Source organism: Lissotriton helveticus, chromosome 9 (genome assembly GCF_964261635.1).
Source record: "Lissotriton helveticus chromosome 9, aLisHel1.1, whole genome shotgun sequence".
NCBI lineage: Eukaryota > Metazoa > Chordata > Amphibia > Caudata > Salamandridae > Lissotriton > Lissotriton helveticus.
In genome coordinates, this window is record NC_136070.1 from 776,445,026 (window position 1) to 776,468,735 (window position 23,710).

Sequence of the window (23,710 nt, forward strand, 5' to 3'; positions counted from 1 at the left end):
CTATACAATTACTACATAATGGGTCTTGCAGTCAGATTCAGAAATACATGCTTGTCTCTCCTGCACACCTAATCCTGGGCGGAATTTTGGAATTAAAAGCAACAACAGGAGGGGGGGAGAGAACTGAAAGCAACTACAGGAGGATGAGGGGAATGGAGAGAGCGATGGGCGGGTGGGGGTATTCCTAAAACAATGATGGGAGGGTTGGAAGGTTTAAAAACATGGGGCCATATGTACAATGAAGTGGCGGAGAGAGACATTAGCCTTCCTGGCTTAACACTACTCTCTGCCACTTCTGAAATGCAAGGCTGCACCATATTTACAAGAATATGGTGCAGCCTTGCGTTTCCCCTGCAATGGCGCTAAGTTTAGCAACTTAGCGCCAACGCAGCCACCCTTGCACCATAGTGCAAGGGTGTCTGCGTGCAGGGGAGGATTGTTTATGTGTAGGAAGGTGCCCCTTCCTGCATATAAACAATCCTAAAATGCCATGATGTCACTTCATGTGTGCTTCTTCATGCAGCACACATGAAAGTGACAAAATTGCATTTTTTTAAAAGATTGTTTATGTACAGGAAGGGACACCTTCCTGTACATAAACAAACCATGGGAATTTGCTTTTTCCATGTGTGCTGCACAAGACAGCACACATGGAAAAAGCAAAAACGAGGTGAAATAATGCATTTCTCCTTGTTACGCCAACTTAAGACCAGGATTTAACTGGTCTTAATTTTGGTGCTGCCTCCGATGTATGCCACCCTTGTACACAGGGGGCAGCCTCAAAATTAATGTGTGTTGCGGTGGAACGCCCACCGCAACACCCAATGCCCACCCCTTTCACACTAACATAGCTGGAAAGGGGGCCTTATTTACAAGGCGGCTTTAAGCCACGTTAAGTGGCTTAACGCTGCCTTGCAAATAATGCTCAGCCCCTATGGCCACCACAACGTTGGTAATAGCAATGTTGTGGTGGCGATAGGGGCTTGTACATATGCCCCATGGTTCCCAAAACTAACGGTTCAAGCCAGCAGCAGATCACATACGCATCAGTGCAATTTAGTGATTCGCAGATTCTGCGATAGCAATTAGGTCGGGGTATATATAATCAAAGATGACACTCTATTCCGTTCTACTGCCTCAGGCCACTGAGCTTGTGGTATAATAGAAAACTTTTCTCTGCAACTGTAACCACGTACAACTGCGCTGTATGTGAAACATAAAAAAGAGCTTTTTATGTGGATGTGCGTGGGAAAATTGGTGCCATTCACTGTGCAAGCGAGACAATACCTGAAGTGGGCTCATGTATTGCCTCATGTTATATGCAGTGAGCAGAACCAAAATTTAAATGGCAGATGAACAGAAAGATAGATGAAGATGGTTGACACGAAGCCTATCAATGTATGAATATATATATTATGAACTTTTTTTTTTACTACATGAGGCTAGCAAAAATGAGTAAAGTACTTTAACTGTTAAAGTTGAAAATGTGATTGGTATGCTGGAATTAATCTTAAACAGTGGCGATGGCTCTATGTTCATTCCGCTTTTCCTCGTTGCATCTTTACAGACGTGACCAAAAACTCAGCCTCAAAACAACCAAAAGAAACCATTCCGCCCAAACTTCAGCCATATCCCTCCTAAAAATGAACAGAAGCATCTCGGACTCACAAGCAGCAATATTTGGCCCAAATTGAGATGCATTGCAACTCAGTTACATCAAAACAAGCTTAGAAAGGCCACGCAGTGGGGAGGGAAAACCAGAGGGACCGAGAGTAAGCCCTCTGCCCCGTGAGGTGTGAGTTCCTCAGGAATATAAAAATCCACTTACCTGCACCCACTGAGGCCGCTGCGCACAAAATGTGAAGTATATGACGCACACAGAGCACTGAAGAAAAACCAAAGGTGATGATGGACGGAGCGTTGACAATACAAACATTCACTCCCAGTCAACTGATCTGGGTTTAATCCATCACCGTTCTTTAGCTCACTCCGCCACCCCAGTTCAGACATGGCCATATGCAAATCAGTCTGACCCTGTGCCTCATGGGAACAGTCCAGCCCGAACTGCCATGTCATGTCTTCCCTGGACCGGAATCAAGCTTCCCAGGACCGGTTTCTGGCATTACAGCCATCTTCAACCGGGCTTGCTTGACTCCAGTGGCAAAGTGAGCAAGGGACTCACGTCTGAGCATACCCTGCCAACTTAGGGCAAACAAAGAAAAACCAAAGGTGATGATGGACGGAGCGTTGACAATACAAACACTCACCCCCAGTCAACTGATCTGGGTTTAATCCATCACCGTTCTTTAGCTCACTCCGCCACCCCAGTTCAGACATGGCCATATGCAAATCAGTCTGACCCTGTGCCTCATGGGAACAGTCCAGCCCGAACTGCCAAGCCATGTCTTAAAATGGTGCCATTTAGGCACTAACCCACCCCCTCTAATGCTGGGACTCAGGGAGGAGTTTCCCTTGCGATAGGCGCGCTAGGCTTGTCACTTCCGGCACGCCGAGGAGGTGGAGAGGGTATTTATGCCTCCTTCAACCATCCTGGCATCCTCTTTGCGCCGAACACGCCGTCGGGGAGGTCGTGCTGTCGGTCTGCTGCTGGACACGCGGTCTGCGTTGTTGAGTCGGGAAGCGAGCTGAGTGGATTGTACCCCCCCTCCTGGGTCCCATCACATATGACCATTACCCATATGGGACCCTGTCCATGTGGTGGATTCTCTGGCCCCACCGCCCGTGGGAGGTCCGCTGGTGCCGGCACCTATGGGTGGGATTGTGTTGAGGGTTTGGGACGGGGGCAGTGAGTGGGGGAAAGGCTTCTCGGCCTCAAGTGGTGTAGGTCAGTTCGAGCACCTGTAAACTGAGGAGCTCTACTGCTCCTCTTACGAGTTCCATGGTGAGGCCCCTTCCGGGAGTAGCCCCCTGAGGGTTGCTGGAGCGATGCGGGTGTCGCAGCTCAGAGAGTCATGCGACAAAGTGTCTGGGTTCCATCACCAGGGGCGGTTTGCGCCTCGTTAAGCCCACATTTTCGAGGGTGATTGCATGCGTGAACTCTCAGGTTCGCTCATTTTTCTACCATATGTATATATATTGATTTGCCCCTGGGGAGGCCTCACGCTGTTTGCGCGTCAGGCAGGTTGCAGCGCAGCCGAGTATATGGCGTAGCTTGGTCTGGGGAGAGCGGGAGGCAGGCTCTCCGATGTCTCTGGTTTGGGCGCTGAGCGGGATTCAGGGAAACAGGGGTGGCTATTTCTTGCTGACTGTTGGAGGATGTTGCCCGGGCAACAGCTGCAGGAGTAGCGAGGGAGGGGAGTCCTCACTCCCCCGCAGCCAGCCATCAAGTGTTCCGCTAGTGAGGTGTTCACAGTGTTGGCGAAGACAGGCAGCGAGGTCGTAAACACAGTGCTGTGGGGCGTTTCTTCAATTTTCAGCACGGGAGCCCCGATGCGCTGGGCCTGAGTTGGCCTCTATTTTTTTGGGGCGCCTGTTGTTTACACTGGAGTGGTGCGGAAGACCACTGCTGTGGCGGAGTGGTTGCACTTTTGTTACGCCCGGGTTGATCAGTGCCCCAGGGATCGTAAGTCTGTTGGTTGTCTGCATTGCAGCTGGATTGTGGCCTCGGCTTGGCACCAGCACACCGGGGAGTGCGCCGCCTTTTGCAGCAGTGCTGGTGCGTGCAAACACACGCCATTGATTCTAGTTAGTACAAAATGGGGTGGTGATGGACGGAGCATCTGAACCAATCAAACACTCACACCCAGTCAAAAGATCTGGGTTTGATCCATCACCGTTCTTTAGCCCACTCTGCCCCCCCAGTTCAGACATGGCTATATGCAAATCAGTCTGACCCTGTGCCTCATGGGAAAAGACCAGCCCGAACTGCCAAGCCACGTCTTCCCTGGACCGGAAACAAGCTTCCGAGGACCGGTTTCTGGCATAGCAGCCGTCTTCAGCCCGGCTTGCTTGAATCCAGTGGCAAAGTGAGCAAGGGACTCACGTCTGAGCACACCCTGCCACTTATGGCGGCCAAAGTGGTACAAAATGGGGTGGTGATGGATGGAGCATCTGAACCAATCAAACACTCACGCCCAGTCAAAAGATCTGGGTTTGATCCATCACCGGTCTTTAGCCCACTCCCGCCACCCCAGTTCAGACATGGCTATATGCAAATCAGTCTGACCCTGTGCCTCATGGGAAAAGTCCAGCCCGAACTGCCAAGCCATGTCTTCCCTGGACCGGAAACAAGCTTCCGAGGACCGGTTTCTGGCATTGCAGCCGTCTTCAGCCCGGCTTGCTTGAATCCAGTGGCAAAGTGAGCAAGGGACTCACGTCTGAGCATACCCTGCCACACTTATGGCGGCCAAAGTGGTACAAAATGGGGTGGTGATGGTGGTCCCTTGCTCACTTGGCCACTGGATTCAAGATAGCCTGGCTGATGAGGATTATGAATCCGAAACCGGTCCCAGGATGCTTGTTTCCGGTCCAGGGAAGACATGGCTTGGCAGTTCGGGCTGGACTGTTCCCATGAGGCACAGGGTCAGACTGATTTGCACATGGCCATGCCTGAACTGGGGTGGCTGAGTGAGCTAAAGAATGGTGATGGTTAAAACCCAGATCAGTTGACTGGGGGTGAGTGTTTGATTTGCTCAAACGCTCCGTCCATCATCCCCTTTTGTATTGCTTTGTTCGCCCTAAGTGTGGCAGGGTATGCTCAGACGTGAGTTCCTTGCTCACTTGGCCACTGGATTCAAGATAGCCTGGCTGATGAGGATTATGAATCCGAAACCGGTCCCAGGATGCTTGTTTCCGGTCCAGGGAAGACATGGCTTGGCAGTTCGGGCTGGTCTGTTCCCATGAGGCACAGGGTCAGACTGATTTGCACATGGCCATGTCTGAACTGGGGTGGCTGAGTGAGCTAAAGAATGGTGATGGATTAAACCCAGATCAGTTGACTGGGAGTGAGTGTTTGATTTGCTCAAATGCTCCGTCCATCATCCCCTTTTGTATCGCGATTGATTCTAGTTAGACAGTCGCAGAGAGTGTGAGGTCTATTTGGATATGCCTTTCATCAATGTCTGCAGCCACTAACGGAGGTGTGGTATCTCTATGCTTTCAAGGCTGGCGTGATCCTGTTGGGAAGCTGGCCTGGAGTTGCCCCCATAGTTCTGAGTTATGTTGACCTATTGTGTTTGCTTTCCGGTGTGGCCCATGGAGGGCTGCTATGTGGCCTGTCTGGGCTTGGTGGCATTTGCTGATAGTGGAGAGGCCAGAGGAGGGGCCTTCCTCCAGCTCTCTGAGTGCTAGGTGCTGTGAGTGGATGAGTTCTGGAAGGATGTCATGGGAGTAGAACCAGGTTGAACACAGGCCCCTGTCTCCTGTGATACCAGACTGTGTCTAGGCTGGTGCAGACCATGGCTTAGAGACCTTGCGGCTGCACGGCATGGCCTCTTTTAGCGTGAGTAGGGGAAACATGAGGGTAGCCGTGCTGCTAGAGGCGCGCTTTCAAACCGATCGTTCTCCTTTTTCTGGGAATTCTAGAGGTACTGGGGTCTTTTCAGGCATCTAGCGGGCGCAGATTGGTACTGACGCAGGGCCGTGCATGTATTCCTTTCTTCGCATTTTTCCTTTCGTGGCGTGCATTGTTGCGAGCGGCGCCCCCAGCGTCCTTGGCTGCTTCAAGGTGCGGTGCGGCCGTGAGAAAGGGGGCTCGATTTGGTCTATGACCATTGCCTTTTCGGGCGTTGAGCCATTATATAGACAAATGCTTTGGCTTTGGCCATTCCCTGCCCGAGTGGAGCGCTACGGCCCAGGAGCCGTGCTGTTTGGCGTGAGTGCGGGCACTTTCTGGACCAGGGCTTGTGCTCCCGGTGTGCCTCTCCCCATTTTTTCTGGCTGGCTGGCTCGTTTTCCCGGTTGAGTGGCATTGGCTATGCATGTATCGCGGTTGTCCGGTGCTGGGGGGGACAGAGAGGGGAAACAACCTTTACAATGCAACTTTCACAACACACTACCATTACAATGCAGTCATTACAACGCAACATCCCTTACAATGTATGCCATTACAACGCAACCATTACCACGCATAACACTACAACGCATACAATTACAACTCATGTCATTACAACGCATACCATTACAACACATACCATTACAAAGCATTAGTACACTTACACTATCCAACACTTACCCTACTGTTGCACCCCCTGGAGTTAGAATAGTAATTTTTACCCCTACACTATCCAACACTTACCCTACTGTTGCAACCCCTGGAGTTAGAATAGTAATTTTTACCCCTACACTATCCAACACTTACCCTACTGTTGCACCCCCCTGGAGTTAGAATAGTAATTTTTACCCCTACACTATGCAATACTTACCATACATGCAATGTAATGGTTTGCGTTGTAATGGTATGCGTTGTAAAGGTAGTAAGCGTTGTAATGGAATGCGTTGTAAAGGTAGTTTTTAAACATTTGTTGTAATGGTATGCGTTGTAATGGAATGCGTTGTAAAGGATGTTGTGTTGTAAAAAATGCGTTGTAAAGGTAGGCGTTGTAAAAGTATGCATTGTAACCTCATACATCCACGGACAGCAGCATGTTCGCTTAGGGATGAAGTTGATGCAATTTTGTGTGCACAAAAGTTACCCGCAGGTGTCCATGCTTTGCAAGAAAACCGGCTACATTGCATACTGATTTCTGGGTATCACAGTGGAGATGCCGGTGTAAATATGGGGGAGCAGAGAATCTTGCGCTGAAGTCTTGCGGCGCATTGGCAGGATGTCGATCCCACCAGTTGGTGTATGTATTTCTAACTGGCGCAGTGGCACTGTCAATGGGTGCGTTCTTTACAGTCACCAGAGAGTTCGAATCCCATGCTCCCACGATTCCTGTCTACTGTGATTACATAACTGGATGCTATCACTGAAGAGTCAAAACCATGCAGCACACTATGCTAAGTAACATTTCTGCTTAATTGTTTTTAATCCAACGCCGAAGTGAGAGCTTCAAGTACAGGACCAGAATCATTAGGCAACTTGGCAGCACGACAATTGAAAATTGTGCATGCTAATTAGTCCTTAAGGCCTACCTCTTGCCAGGAATTCAAGCAGGGGTTCCATGGGGGTACTAGCTATTAGATGCCCAGTTTTGTGAGCAAATAACCTGCATGAAATTTTGATGTGAGGATGCTGGGTTGCTCTAGCATTGCTTGCCCGTTTCGGGACCAGTGATTGTTACTTTTCAGGGTTAAGGTTTGAATTCTTAGTTGCGTTTTTGGTACTTTGATAGGTTGCCCATATTCATGCAACACTGCAATGAAGTTGTAGTTTTGAGGAGTTTTGGAACTGGGTTGTAACTTACAAGAAACTCAACATAGATTTTGCAGTCTCTTCATTTCAGGACAAAAGAATTTGGGATAATTATTCTTAAGGTCCACCTTGTACCTGCCGAATGGGGACGAACCGTCTGGTACATGAACATGCAATTTAAAGCACTACTTTGTTTCAAACGGCAACTTGGCACCATTGACAAGGTCAAGGGCCCTGGCTTGCTGTAGGTGCATGGTTACGGGTTGATCATATATATGAACGCATTAACAGAAGATGCTTACCTATGCGGCACGCTACGCTAAGCAAAGGTTTCAGCCTATATGTTTTAATCCAATGACAAAAACAGAGCAAGTGTGCGGGTCAGCATCATTAGGCCACAGGGTAGCATGACTAAATATTTTCAAATCCTCATAAGGGAGTTGCAATTCGTTCATGAGGTAGAACATATATGGTTCTTGCGCTCATCTTGCTAGTGCAGGTAATCAGTCGGTAGGATTGAGTGCTGCACAGGGGGCCTTCCTTGCTTACTCATAAACAAACTTATGGAAACTGACTCGAAGGGGGATATCGCAGTGGATCGACACACCTGCTAAATAACTGTACAATGCTGATCGCAAGTCTTTGGGTCACTCTGCGGGTCTGAGTGGTCCTTTATGGCAGCGTAGATGGAGAGGCATGTACGTTCAGTGAGATGTATCACATACCAGGGTAATGGACAGGAGGCAGAATGGTCCCGGCAGGACCCACAAACTGATGGGCTGCATTATGACATGACATTGGGAATCTTGATATTAATGTAATAAGACCCTTGCATTGTGGGCAGAACTATACAGTTTTAACTGCACTTGGGGAATTCCTTTAAAGAATGATGGTCAGATTATTAAGCAAAGAAACCCTCCTGGTGGAAGGCCAAGTGTTCTAACCTCTCCGAAAGCAGGGCTCTCACAGTGAGGTAGCTCCCGACTCATAGTCACTGATAGGTCCTACTGGGCTTTCAGCCAAATGACCACTTGCGCAAGTTGGTCAAATGTTGTTTTAAAAAGGGGCATAAGTTGGGTGATGGTTTAGGTTCTGCCTAGAAGAGATCGGAGGTCTGCCTAGGGGAACAGTTGACCAGGACATTGGCTGGGCAGGTCACAGCAATTCCCCAGTCGCACCCTGGCACTGGTATCAAAGCAGCTACCCCATTTATTATGATAAGGGAAAGCCAGAGTATCATTGTGCCATATGGGTCAACCTAAGAAGCCGTTAGCAGCAGCTTCCAAGGTAATGTTCCTATATGCTTTCATAATTTAGAGGCTCAGTGTGCCCTGACGGGCGCAGTCGATACATCTTAGACCTGCAGAGCAGAGGCGAAGTCATCCACTTAGGGTGCCATATGCCCCGTCCAAGTCAAGGGTTCAGATCCCTGAAGCATTGGCAATGGCACCTTTCATTGAACAAGCAAATTCCACTGGTTTATCCTTCATTTGGCTAGAAGCAGAGATTGGAAGGGGCATTTCCTGTGACCTGTGCCCCAAATAAGTGGATAGGCAGCAAGTCTGTTTCCAAAGGCAGGTATGAGTCTCCCCAACCACCCCTCTCTTCACCTAGACTCTGAATAATGGAAGAAAATTTACTTTAGCAGGTCTGGGCAAGCAATTGTAATTAAATTCAGTTGCAGCTTCAGCCAGCTGATCTCACATTTAGTTTCACAGGCTGAGGAGTTGGTACCGCCATGCAAATGTTTCCTAGTCCGGCACAGGGAGAGGCAGATTTTGGGGTAGGTTAACATACCTCCAAGGTGTCTCTGAGGGTCTGATGTGTCTTTCTGCGCAGTGCTTGTAGAATGCCACGTACCATTAAGGGAATGTTACTACTACAGCTGTCCCAAAGTTTTGGGGTTAAACTGGGTTGGAGCAGTAAGTTAAAGAGAAAGCACAAATAGGCTACAATGTATTAAAGAACATCTGGCATTCCCAGTATTCAAGAAAGGGCAGGTATTCTTACATTTTGTTCCCCTCCTGTTCCCACTGCCTTGTCTGCTCCCTGGTATACTAGCAGAAGTTTGGGAGGGCAAGACTTCACCTAGGGTGGTGACTGGCTTAATTCGATGAACAAATCCAAAATGTTTCACATTTACTAACGTGTGACATTTTCAGCTGCCTGTGCATAATTTTATTCATATGCACAATATTATTAATTCAAATTACCACTGTACTGACTAGTGCGACCAGCGGGCGTTCACGCACCAAGGCATTTGGCAGCGGTGAGTGTTGCTACACTGTAATTATATAAAGGTTGAAACTGACTGCCAGGTCCTGCTGGTGTGTCAGCCACTGGCCACTTACGGGTTTAAAGGTGAGTTCAAAGGACACAGGAGGGGTCATAGCAAAGAAAAACCTGGCCCGATCAGCTTTTGGGTCTGGTGGTGGTTTGACCTCATGGTTTTAGGATCTAACCCCTGTTGTGTTCAATCAACCTTTCTTCCTTCTGTGGTTGTTAAAAATGAATATCAGTAAGCGGGGTAAGAAATATCTCTGATCCAGTGGCAACATGCCTACAGGAACACTTGCACGTCAAAAATACACAAGCGTCATGCTCCACCAAGCGCTATACACAGATAACTGGGAACGGAAGTAAGGCGGGCCTGATTACTCTTACTTCTACCTGCATTGGCACATCTTGTCAGGAGTGATTGTCAAAGGTATTGCACTTCAGCCAGGCAATGTTAACACCCAGCCACTCCAAGCTGATTGTTTAAGGTCATCCTGGGCCGCATATACACATTATTAGGCCTCTGTGGTTGTCAGTGTCGTGAATTACTAAATTCAACTGAACAGGAGGCGTGAGCGTGGTTCACACTAGCAGAAGTTTGGAAGTGCAAGACTCCACCTTGGGGGGGTGGTCGGCAAAATGTGATGGACTAGGCCAAAATGTTTCACTGCAACTGCACGTGGGAGAGTGTAAATTACCTGTGCTTAGGTCATTCAGATACCCAAAATCATATTAATTTAAATAATCGCTGTAGGTGCAAGTTGCAAGCATGAGATTCCCTCAATGTCAGCAACTGCTCACATTGTCAGCTGCCTGTGAAGTCACAATAAAGCTGCCTGGGAAGTCTGGGTGTTGTCACCTCAGATAAAACTGAACAGGCAACAGTCTGGCAGGAAAGGAGGGATGTTGAATTGATTGCCCACATAGCAGTATGACTATTGCACAGGATGTATGTATTGTATTGTAATGTATTCAAAGAAATGGAGTGAAGAGAGACTATGAGAGGAGCAGGTGGAGGCGATGGGACAAAAGGGCATCAGGATAGAGATAGAGGCCAGAGATGTAAGACTGACCAGAGCACATAGACAATAGGTTGTTTAACAGCCTTGTGCAGTCCCATTAAAAGATTTGCACATTAATAGCACCCCTCTTTTCTTCTCGCCTCATTCATCGTCTAGCCTCTGCACTCTAACACACATCTGTGTTGATTTTCCGACTTGCTAGAACTAGAAGTCCCTCAAATAGTAAAATTATCTTTTGAAGGAAAGGGAAAGGATTTCCCTTAAACTTGAACCTGCAAGCATGAACTTGGAGTGCCTATGTATTGACTGCCCCCGGTAAGGAAAGTATGGACAATAAGTGACTAAATAAGAGAATGCACCATGCCGGCAAGTATAAAAAATCTGTAGAATACGTGGAACGAAAACTAAGCTACAAGGTGACCATATTGCCTTGACAATAAGAAAATGGTATTGTCCTCAAGCATCTGATAGTCAAATGTCTTTATACATAACATGGCCATGTAGTATGATGGTAAAAAGCAGTTAAATAATCTTCAGATGTAAGGCACTTAAGTTTTCCTTAGGAAGACGGAGCTAATAAAATCATATAAAATTGTATAACAATATGTATGTGTAAGAGCCAACAATTTGCCTTATGATAAAGAAATAAGGCAGCAAAGTGACATTTGGGGGTAAAAATCACACTGTAGGCAATCTCCTAATGTTGCAAGGAGAACTCTGGTATGCTGAAACTCCTCTATTGACCGTCTGATCTAGAAATGCATATAGTCGAAGTGCTGGGGAAACTAGTGGCAGAAAAGAGTGAAACTGAATAAAGATTTTGGGATTGTTTGCCTTCAACTCTTTTAATTGCGCTTTCTAAATCTGTGAAATACATTTGGCATGGGGGGACCTTATTTAATGAAAATATTTTTTTGAAAAATATTGTGATACCAGAATATAATGTACAAAATATTGTCAACTCAAATTTATCGCTGGACAGAATATAAAAGATAAGAATATCGGTTGTGTTTACTCATATAATATTGTTTAAAAAAATATATTTTAACATAGTTGTTTTGAATATCATTTTTGAAATTCATTTAATACATAACATACGTAGAGTTCTGGAAATTCATAATGATGCAATCACCACACAGGTTTTTATTTGAGGAACACAACCAGCCAACCCTTCTGGTCATTAGATTCAGATTAAAGTTGACTGTACTGAGCCCCCTATTCTGGAATAACAAGTGGCTTAATGTATTAAAAAGTTGATCCCCGATTCCGTCTGGCTAAACCTGAATGCTGGTCTCCTGCCAGGAGCGAAACTATTGGATATGAGGGTGAATAGGATGGGAAGTTATTTTGATTATAAATGAGTTTTTTCATTTTAATAAATGTTATGTGTTATTTTGAAGATACATTGATAATGTAAATTATACATTATTTATTTAATTCACTGTTTTCATTATTTGTTGGTTTTAATTGATTATTAATTCGTTGCTCAGTTAAAATGTAAAATTTGACAATTTGATTCTTATACATTTTTTGCTATCATTTTAATAGTTTGATTTAGCAATTAAGTTAATAATAATGTGTTAAATATTACATTTATCTTTTACTATTTTTGGGTGTTATTTTGGGTAGTAAATAGGGAAGTGTATTTATTTCACATATTTTTTATTTCTTTCATATTTGTTTATATATTTTTGTAATATAAAGTTTATTTTTTGATTATGACTTTTCATTTAGCTATATAAACATCTTTTTTTATTTTAAATACCTTTAAATATTTTTAGTTTGTTATGTATTTAAATGTTTTTTTCAAAAGACTAGGAATTGGAATTGTATATCTAACCCTGCTAAACTACAACACCTTCCCAATTGTTGCTAAAATTGGAGTAACAATAATATATCTAACCCACGCCAAAGTCCAACACCTTCCCTACTGCTGCTCAGATTAGAGTAGGAATAGTAAATCTAGCCCCTCCAAAGTCCAACGCTTACTCTGCTGTTGTTCAGATTGGAGTGGGAATATTGCCTCCAAAGAACAACACTTTCCAAATTGCTGTTTATTTTGGAGTGGGAATAGTAAATTGAACCCTTCTAACACCTTCGCTGTGGCGGCTATTCCGCTGCAGCGCTAAGGGGGCGGGCCGCACGGCGCTCACACGCTGGTGACTGAACCGCTCCGTCACCAGCCTCGGGTCAGCTGTGCTGATGACGGAGCGGTTCCGTCATGGCCCCGCCCGCTCAATAGAACGCGCCGCGCAGGTGCGAAATCAGCGCCGCGCAGGCGCGTCGGGCGGGCCATGAGGGAACCGCTCCGTAATCAGCACAGCGCCACCGCTGCTGATGACGAAGCCGTTCCGTCATCAGCGTCGAAGAGGTTAAAGTAAAACACTTTCTGTGTTTTTGTTTTCATTGGAGTAGGAATAGTAAATCTAACCCCTCCAAAGTCCAAAACGTTCTATACCATTCCTCAGATTGGAGTGGGAATAGCAAGTCTAACCCCTGTAAATTCCAACACTTTTCTTGCTTTTGCTTATGCTAGAGGAGGGATTGTAACTGTAACCCCTTTAAAGTCCAACACTTTTTCTACTGTTCCCTAGATCAAAGTGGGGATAGTATGAATAACTGTGAGAAATTTGGTTGTTGGTTGAGAGAGGTGAAATCTTACTCAAGCAACAGCCACACTCCTTGTCATGGTGAACCACAAAATGTCACTAAATTAAGTTGTGCTTAACCCTCTGGAAGTGTGGCACAAGAGCAATCAGGCTTAATTTAGAGGCAATGTTTAAAGTAATTGTGCAGCACTTAAACAGTAATAAAGTAAAAACAGATTGCCAGAAAAATCCCACAACAATTTAGAAAAGTAGAGTAAGATTTAACACATTATTTCACATCAAAACAATAAAACTCCAATAAGTAGAACTGGAGATATGCTATTTTAAAGGTGTAGATACAAATAGTGCAAAAAAGGTGCAAAGAGCCAACTGAGAGTATCTAGTCTCCTGGACCGGGACAAAGTCACAAGTTCCCGCTGACCACGAAGGAACGCAGGCCAGGAACAGGACCAAAATTGGCCCGCTGAGTATTCTACCTGATGTTGTTGGCAAGTGGTCTGCGTGCGTTGCTTTGTCAGGCTTTGCATTGTCCAGCGAAGTTCTGATGAAGCTATGCGGTGAGGCTTTGCAGTGCTTTGCATCACTCTGTGTTATTACAAATGAGCTGTGCAACGAGGCTTTGCGGGGCGTTGCATCACTCTTCATCAATTCCGATGAGGCTGGCAGCTGTGCAGCGTGGCTTTGCATCGCTTAGGTTGTGTTCCCAAGAAGCTTGCAGCTGTGCGCTGAGGCTTTGCGGAGCTTCACCTTGCTTCACACCGGATTTGGTCGAATCTTTAGTTACGGCAGGAGAAACTCTCTCTGATGCCAGCCAAGGCTTCATTACCAGGGGAGGCATCAGATGATGATTACGAATTCACTCGTACAGAGGCCAGCAGGGCTTAGGCTGGTCAGGTTGCAGGTACCGGCAGGTTCAGTGCAGCAGGTCAGTTGCAGAAAGGCCTCTGGAGCTTGTTAGGTCCCTGAACCTCATAACAGGAGGTTAGTCAGCGGACCTTTGGAGTCAGTCAGGTAGGACATGGGGAGCATGTTCAATCTTCCTTCTCAGACAACAGGGCAGTACTGAGTCAACAGGGTAGTCCAACTTGTGTTGAATCCACAGTCCAGGAGTATATTGAACAGTTGGCCTGAGGGTCCGATTTTCTACCTGATGCCAGCTTTGAAGAAGAAACTACTAGTGTTTTCCTCCCACAGAAGTGTCAGGAATGTTCTGCCTCCCTGCCATGATCCCAGTCTGTCTGGGGGCACAATAGGCTACTGTGAAGTTCTTTGTGTGTGAGCTAAGGCAAGGTCTTTCAAATGCCAGTAGGGATGTGTACAGCTCCACCCCCCACCCTGCTTGGATGGCACATCCAGTCAAATTCCAGTCCTTTCAGTGTGTGGCTGATTGGAAGGAATACATAAAGGTCAAGTACCAACTACACCTGGGGCATTATTACGACTATGGTCTTCCTACAGCTGATGGTGCTTAAGGACTGCCAAAGCCGTGGTATGACCACAGCCAGTTTAGGAGTTAAATCCTGGTCTGGTGGGCAGTCCTGCGACTAGAGACCGGAACAGTGTAAAAATGAGTTAAGGGCTGTGCTTAATTTATGAATGAAAAAGCACTGGTGCCCGAAGCTCAGCTCAGATGTCCATGGCCGGTACAATTAAACGTAGGTGTGCCCAATACCACAGCAGCTTGTCTTAAATCCAACTCATGCCTCGTTAATCCACTACCAGATGCACCCTGCATCTTTAACTCACTCTTATCTCATAGGTTCCTGCTTTCTCTCTTTGTGAGATCCAGACTAGCCCCAGACCCACTCTCCACCGCACCCTGCCTACAGACCCCAGGACCCCGCACCTCATTTGCCACTACCATTGCTGACCTCATCACACCTCTCGCCATCGCCTCCTTGGACTACCTACTCATCTGAGACCTGAACTTCCACCTCGACAACCTCAGCGACCTCCACCACCCTCCTGGATAACCTCGCCAACATCAGACTAAAACAGCTTGTCACCACCCCTACCCACAAGGCAGGACACACCCTCTACCTAATCTTCGCAGGTGGGAACAACATCCGCTTCAGCCACACCACGCAGCCCCTCTGGACAGACCACCACTGTGTACGCGTCTATTTCAACACAGCCACCGCTCTCAAACTCACTCCTCGCCCTCCGCAATGGAACTGGAGCAAGGTCACAGAGGAGCACCTCAACTCCACCCTCAGCCGCGACCCCCCGCCTTGACCAATGCCAACTCTGAAGCTAAGAAAGTACACCACTGGATCATCAACTGTGCAGACAAGCTCACCCCCCTCCACACCACTGACTTCCAATGATGCCACATGCCATGTCACGCTCTGTCACGTCATGCGCTGTGACGGCATGCACCAAAACAGTGGCGCAATCCCAACGTAAACTCTGGGCCTCAACTAATACATTTTTTTTAAGCCGGGTCACAAAGAAACTGGCACCAAGGAAACCCATGGTAGTAGATCTGTTCTGCTTAATTGGTTGCTAAGTCTGCATTCTAAAATATCTTATGGGGTTAAGGCACCTGCTGCAGAGATATCAGGGAAGGATGTATGTCAGTACAACGCGATCAAAATGATCGCGGTACTTGACAACGCAGTTTTTACAACACAAGTCGTTACAACGACTTGCGTTGGAGGGCGCGGATTGAGGATTATTATACATTTCTATTCCAACTCCAGCCCACGTAACAGTAGGGAAGGTGTTGGAATAGAAAATTACAATATTACTTCATGAACAGTGCAAGTCGTAGTAATGACTTGCGTTGTAATGGCAGCGTGGTAAAGGTCGTGCGGTGTAAACACCGCGTTGTAAACGACGTTTACTTCAGGGAACAATAATAATGGTAAAATAACTCTGGAGTTAATGCTTTTGCTGGAGAGATCTGTATTTTGTGTAGTCCCAGATTTGATAGAAGGTTAATGTGTCTCCTGCAAAGCGCATCATGTAATATGCAGATGACAGATTTTTATTTTATGTGGATAGGTTAGTGGATTACTGCTTTCAACACAGAGATTCTTTTGTTACTTGCAGTTCATAAACTGTAAACTTTCTAAAATAGCACAGTGAGCTATGAAGGTCATGTGACTCCTACACATTGTAACTTCACAGTCTTATGTAACAGATCTTGTACATTGATTTACACACTTGCATGATTTCTTGTCAATGTTTGAAGTGTATGTGACGTAAAGTGCTCTGACACCCTCCATTGGGATGAGCAGCGCTATAAAAGACATAAAATAGTGCTATTTAAGTTGTTATTAGTGTAAATACTGTGACAGAATCACCACATCTGACATTTTAACAGTGCATGCCCTTATATACATGGACTCTTAAGTACCTGGGAAGTGATAACAAGCTGTGTCCTTTTATTTCCCCTCCATCGCATTTGGATTTAAGTGTGAGGCTCCAGACCACGTCCAGTCAGAATACTAGATCAAAAGGAAGCTTGATGGCCCCCCTTAGCTTCGGCCTTTGTCTCTGGCCCAGCTCTGGGTGAACATAATAAATCCCCTTTTGCTGCCTGCACTTTTCTGAGAGGAATAGTAAGCAGACAACGTGCAGGCGCAGCACGTGTCTGGTGTCTGAAAGTTCCAGTAAATTACACCGGGACAAGTTCAGCATATTTTTTGATGAGCCAAACTTCTTAGCAGGGCGTCCACCCTGGGAAAATAGTGTGGGGATGCAGTCTACTAATGTGTACCCCAGACTTGTGCGACGATTGCACACTGCATGCAGAATAAAATAGAATATTGTGATCTAGCTGGGGTAGAAACAAAAACATTGTCACATCTTCAAATTATGCAGCAGATGAAATAAGCCGCGAGTGCAAAAAGCTAATACTTAGTGGGGAAATGCAGCACCTGCACAGCCGAGTTTTCTAGTGCCCTAACCAGTACACTTTGGAGTAAATATGCACACAGTGAAGCCTTTAGTGATTTTAACAGATACTGTGGATCTAGGCCTGGACCTAAGAGGGCTAGATCGAGGCAGACACAAATCTAGTCAATTGTGATTACGTCTTTAAAAAAAGAATAAAAAAATCTATAGTTCCAAGTGCATAAATGAAACATTTCTGAGGTCTTAGAGCAGAGGTCTTCAAGCTGGAGGGAATGACCTTCTGGTGGGGCGCAGAAGCCTTAGAATGGGGGAGTAAGCCCACAGACCCCCGTGTCGTGCTAGTTCCACAACAAATAAACAGGCTGGTTTCCTCATGGATTTTGTGTACCATATTATTGTCATAGTGTGTTTTTTCGCTTATTTTTTATGGGCTGTTGGGCTTCTATTGTAGTTTGCCTGTTCTCGATGTGTGCAATACCCATTGGAACACGCATTGACAAAGTCATTAGGTCTCAGTAATCCGAGAGCTATAGGTGTTGGCAATGTAAATGCATTTGTGTAAGGCAGTGGCCGTTTATATTGATTCACATACGTGCATTAACATTGCCAACGTCTATAGCTCTTAGATTGCCAAGACCTATTAGCTGTGCCAATGGTTGTTTCATTACTGATGGCAACCCTACCTGATGCATTAAGGTCATCACTGTTGGCAATTGTGCATATGGTGGCCTGGATTGCAATGGTATAAGCAAAATCTTTGCATAATTAAGGCATGCTCATTTGTATGCTTTAAGGTAGCCCGCTTCCTTTTATAGATTGAAAAATCAAGGAAACACGTTGCCCGGCTGAAGTGTGTTCATGTAATAATTAACTGTATAGTAAGGAGAATATACGGACAGTGTTAGGGGTATTGCATGCACCTTAGGGCTTGTCCACAAATGCGCGTACTGCTGGTCTGATAAACAAAAATAATTGCTAAACATTTCAGGGACAAACACGCGGGGAATACAGCCGATGTGAGATATTTTGGAATCCAGCACAATGGGAAGTCACAGAGAGGAGGCAGTAGAGAGTTGAAACTGAAAAAATGCTGAATAAAGAATGATCATTGTAATGGGCACAGAGAAACCTTGGGGAAACAGTAAGGATGCAGGATTATTCGTGCACCTATGGAACATTCCAAAGGACTCAGAGGTTTCTTTATCCCAAAAATCGAAAAAAACACCTGATTTTAGTATAATACCACAAGTGTTGTATCGCTCATCGCGATATCTGAGGTTGGGTCTTACCCATCACAATGAGTAGTCAGGGGGATAATCGGAGACCTCCCCTCAGTACGTCCCTGTTTTTCATTTTGCCCACGTTACGCGGCCATGTTGAATAAATAGGGATATATGACGGTACCACGCGTACTTTTACAACGCGTACCGTTACAACGCTACTTTTACCACGCAAGTCGTTACAACGACTTGCGTGGAGGGGCGCTGGATAGTAAATTTTTTCATTTACTATTCCAACTCCAGTCCCCGTGGACTCTAGGGAAAGGAGTTGGATAGTAAATTAAACTATTTACTATCCTGGAGCGCCCCCCAGCGCAAGTCGTGGTAACGACTTGCGTGGTAAAAGTAGCGTGGTAACGGTACCGCGTTGTAAAAAATGCGTGGTTACCGTTGTATACCAATAAATAGTGGTGCGTGTGCGCACGTCGTCAGAGCCGGCACAAGTGAGCACGATCAAACACCCACACTGTGTGCTGTATTTATTGCGGCCGGAGCGCACGCTGCATATTACCGAAAGACTTGATCTCTGTTCACGCGTTGGGACGCTTAACAACCAGGGTCCCGTCACAACATTGGACAATGAGGGTGGTGAGGTGACCACGTGGCTGTAGGCGGCGGCCGCGCCCCTTCTCACATGTGCGTGGTGCTCGTGCTTGAAATGCCACTCCCACTGACTGTCCGTGAAAAGGTGGGTACTGCACACAGCACAGACTGAACGGAATGAGTACGCCACCATTGTATCCAGGCTGCAAATTAGGCTGGAGGTGTCTGTTCCAGTGGAGGAACTGCCAACAGTTGAACAGTGAGTAGCAGCAACTCAACGCAAAAGACACCTACACCACAGCATCGCAGCTCGGACACAGCAAGTATGGCCCAGGGTGCTATACCGCCGACATCAGCACACAGGAAATGTCTCACATACCTGCCATAGAGTCATTTGTGGTAGAAGGGACCCCATCTGCTCAAGCCCTGAGGTGGAAGGAATGGGTGGAGCGTGTGCTCCTCTTCTTGGAGACCACAAAGGTTAAAGATGACCAGGAGCGTGCCATGATCCTCCGTCTTGGTGGGAAAGAGGTTTACAAAATAGCGAAGTCAGTGGCAGAGGCAGCGCCAAAGACTCACCTCACGCTCATTACAGCCCTTAACGCCCACTTCGAGCCCATGACGACTCAAGACTATGAACGCTTAGTGTTCAGACAAGCGAGACAACAGCCTCAAGAGTCATTAGATGTATTCCATGCACGTTTAAAAGAACTAGCAAGTACCTGTGGGGTTCGAGATGAGACAGAGGAGATACGAGGCTAAGTCATTCAGGGGTGTGCCTCAGCAAAATTGAGGGAGCGAATCCTGGAGGAGTTGGGGAATTCACTGGCAGACATACTTACCCTGGGAAAAACAAAGGAGCTCTCCAAAGCAAGGGCAGCACACATGGAGGCTGCTCTCCAAACTTCCATCAAAACTGAGCTTGTGAATGTAGTTGCCTTGACGACCACGGTGTCACCATCTCAGACAAGAGGCCCCAGAGTACGATCATGCGGATACTGTGGAGGACCGTCACATAGGCCGTCAGAGTGCCCAGCAAAAGGAAAGAGGTGCACGGACTGTGGAAAGATGAATCATTTCATGAAAGTATGCCGATTTAGCAAAGGACGGGCTGTGAGACCCCCAAGTAAACATGATTCCAGGGTCTCAGGAACAAAACAGTAACAAGAATGATGGCGACCGAGAAGAACACAGAGTACACTCTGTGTTTACTGTAGGGTCAGCATCTACGGCACAGAATCGCCTGCCACACTGCCAAGTCCTGGTAGGAGGGCGCCCGTCGACTGCCCTCATGGACACCGGAGCTACCATAAATATCCTGTCACGTGAGGCCTACCAAGAGAAGACACCTCCCCCACCACTAATACCTGCCAAGATAAAAGTTTTTTGCGTATGGTCAAACCAAACCCCTTCCCTTCCAAGGGAAGTTCAGGACCACCATCGCCTATGACACACAAGAGGTGGAGATACTAGTGTATGTGATGGAGGAAGGACATGGAATGTTGCTGGGGTGTAAGTCAGCAGAAGCTCTGGGCATCATCATGTTTGCCTTTAGAATACAGGTAAAGCTCAGGTCAGGCATGTCTCCTCCCAGTGCTTCTGGAAACTTAAAACCCTACGAACGTTTCTTCACTATCTCCCTATGGACTGCAGGAAAATGGTGGTGCATGCACATCACATCACAACTGGATTATGCCAACAGTTTGTATTTAGGCCTCCCCGCATATCTGATCAGAAAACTGCAGATCATCCAAAACTTGGCTGCAAGGCTGATCAGGGATGTGCCACTCCGTCATCATATCTCCCCTCATTTACGTAGCTTGCACTGGCTACCAGTAAGGAACAGAATAGAATTCAAAGCTCTGACCCTAGCATACAGGGTTTTGAGGGAGAAAGACCTAAAATATCTGAAAAAGAGAATACAGAAATACTTCCAGACTAGGGTCCTAAGATCCAACCTTCAGGAACTGCTGGTAACCCCACAATTCAAAAAATCCAGAATTGGCAGATGCTCGTTTTCATTAAAAACAGCTGCCAAATGGAATACCATGCCAGTACACATCAGGAAGGCCAAGACAGAAAGACTATTTAGGAAACATTGAAAACATGGATGTTTAACCTTACCTGAACCCAACACATGGCCTAAAACCTGCTGTTGTTGCTGTTATTAGCACCAGGACACCCCCGTCGGAGGTAGCCGTGCGCTCTATAAATGGTAATAATAATAATATTACACCAAGAAGGAGTGAGTCAAATCCTGGAGGAATTCCTGAAAGAGTCTGAGGGCATTGGGTGCTTATATGAGAAACAGATACATCTACACATGGATCCCTCGGTGCAACCAGTGGCCCTTCGACACAGGCGAGTCGCATTTCACCTGAGGCCCCTGGTAGAAAAGAAACTGAGCAATCTCGAAGAAGCAGGGATCATTGAAAAAGTGGAAGGCCCTACCCCCTTGGTATCCCCAATTGTGGTTGCGCGAAAGCCCAAACAGTCGGGGGAAGTAAGAATCTGTGTGGACATGAGAATTCTCAATGCTGTGATCAAGCATGAAATATATCAAACTCCAACCATTGACGACCTGATAGGGGAACTAAGTGGAGCCAGCTGGTTCTCATAGCTTGACCTTCAGGCTGGGTATAATCAACTCGTTCTCGACGAACAGTCTCGATACATCACAACATTTTCCACGCATGTCAGCCTGCAACGATATAAGAGATTGAGCTTTGGGATATCGAGTGCAGCGGAGGTATTCCAAAATACCATCAAAGAACTTCTTGCAGATCTCCCAGGAGTAGTTTATGTCAGTAAAGACATTCTTGTCCAAGCAAAGTCCATACAGGAACACAACAGTCGGCTGAGGAACGTGCTACAACGTATACAAGACTCAGGACTGACATTACATAGAGACAAATGTGAATTCCTTGAACAAAGGCTACAGTGCTTTGGGTACATATTTTCAGCAGAAGGAGTGGCTCCGGACCCTGAAAAGGTAAACACATCGATAAAAGCCTCAGCTCCCACCGATGTGACGGAAATGCACAGCTTCCCAGGGATGGTGAACTAGTGGTAGGTTCATCAAGGACTTATCCTCATTGACCACACCACTGAGGGATCTGACCAAAGCGTCTGTCCCGGGATGTGAGGTCCGGAACAGGAGATGGCCTTCCAGGCTACCAAGGACGCACTGTCGAGCACCACCATGGTGAGATACTTTGATCCCCAACAGCAAACTCAAGTTGCTGTTGATGCCGGCCCAAAAGGATATGGGGCTGTCCTCCTACAACGGCCAAGGGAAGAAGATGAGTGGGCTCCGGTGGCCTTTGCGAGTAGGTCATTGACTGCTACAGAGCAAAGATATTCACAAATAGAAAAGGAGGCAATGGCCGTGCATTGGGGGTGCCGGCATTTTCACCTATATGTTTATGGAAAACCGTTCCTGGTTGCCACTGACCACAAGCCGCTTATCCCATTGTTCACAGGAACTGCATCAAAGCCTCCCCCGCGCATCGAGAAAAGGATGCTGCAGTTGCAGGAATACATTTGCAAAATTGAGTACCACCCAGGATCAAGCAACCCATCAAACTATCTGTCTCGTCATCCCAGAGAAGCTACGTTTAGCAAGATGGAGGATGCAGAAGAAACTGAGGAATATGTTTGTTACGTAGAAGATCAGTCATGTCTGATGCCCATATCTCTAGGAGAATTGTGCCAAGCAACTATCCAGGATGACTGTCTACAGAAAGCGTTGGAGGCCGTGAAAACCAACAAATGGCATGTTCTGAGAAGTCAAGGGGTATCATTCACTCCTGAGGCCCGGAAAGTGATTGAAAGCCTGTACCATGTGAGGCATGAACTGAGTGCCGATCTGGTCGTGCTCCAGGGCATTTATCAATGGGGAGAGTTGTGAGTGACTCCATTCCTCATCACCCACAATGGGTTCCAGAGGGAATAAATGATCACGCTGTTGATCGCAGGAGGATAACATTGAATGAACAAGACAGCAAATGGTGCAGAGTGGAAGTTTTACGTCCCAAATTCAGGGTACGCAAGTTACTGTCAACAGAGGCTCGGAGCTGGTCACCAGTAATGTGCCTTAAAGAACTAGCATGGATCTCCTGAAGCACATCTGAGTCCCCAGGATAGAGAATCCTCTGATCGAGGCTGGAAGGGCTGGTCAGAAGCTGATGTGGAAGCACAAAGAGCTGGGGGGTGTAGACTCATCTTCACAGTCTCCTGATATCAGTCGAGGTTTGTCTGGGACTACTGGGATCACGGAAGATGTCTGTCAGTGCCGGGCCAACTGCACTCAATATAACCTGAGAAGGAACCCTGAGCCAGCCAGTAGACTACGGGACTATCATTGCTAGAACTGCACCTGAGATGGCTGAAGTTTTGATAAGCAGTCTGACAGGGACATATCTTATGATGATGTGGTACTTTCTTCTCAAGTAAAGTTTTGTTATGTTTGTTAAAATTCATTTTTGGGGAGGAATATTGTATCACTCATCGCAATATCAGATGTTGGGTCTTAGCCATTGTGATGAGTTGTCATGGGGGTAATCAGCAACCTCCCCCGAGTACGTCCCTATTTTTGGTTTTTCCCGTGTTACGCGGGTGTGTTGAATAAAGAGTGATGGGTGTGCACTTGGCATCAGAGCCGACACACACAAGCACGATTAAAAACCCACACTGTGTGCTGTAATTATTGTGGCCGGCGCGAGCGCTGGATGTTACCGAAAGGCCTGATCTCTGTTCACGTGTCGAGACACTTGTTAACCAAGGTCCCAACACAACAACAAG

General features: G+C 46.6%; 1 protein-coding gene across 3 annotated transcripts in view; it reads right to left on the minus strand.

The window, feature by feature from the left end:
* Nucleotides 1-23,710, minus strand: part of EXOC3L2 (exocyst complex component 3 like 2) — a 547,377-nt gene that overhangs the window by 115,886 nt on the left and 407,781 nt on the right. The window lies entirely within an intron of this gene.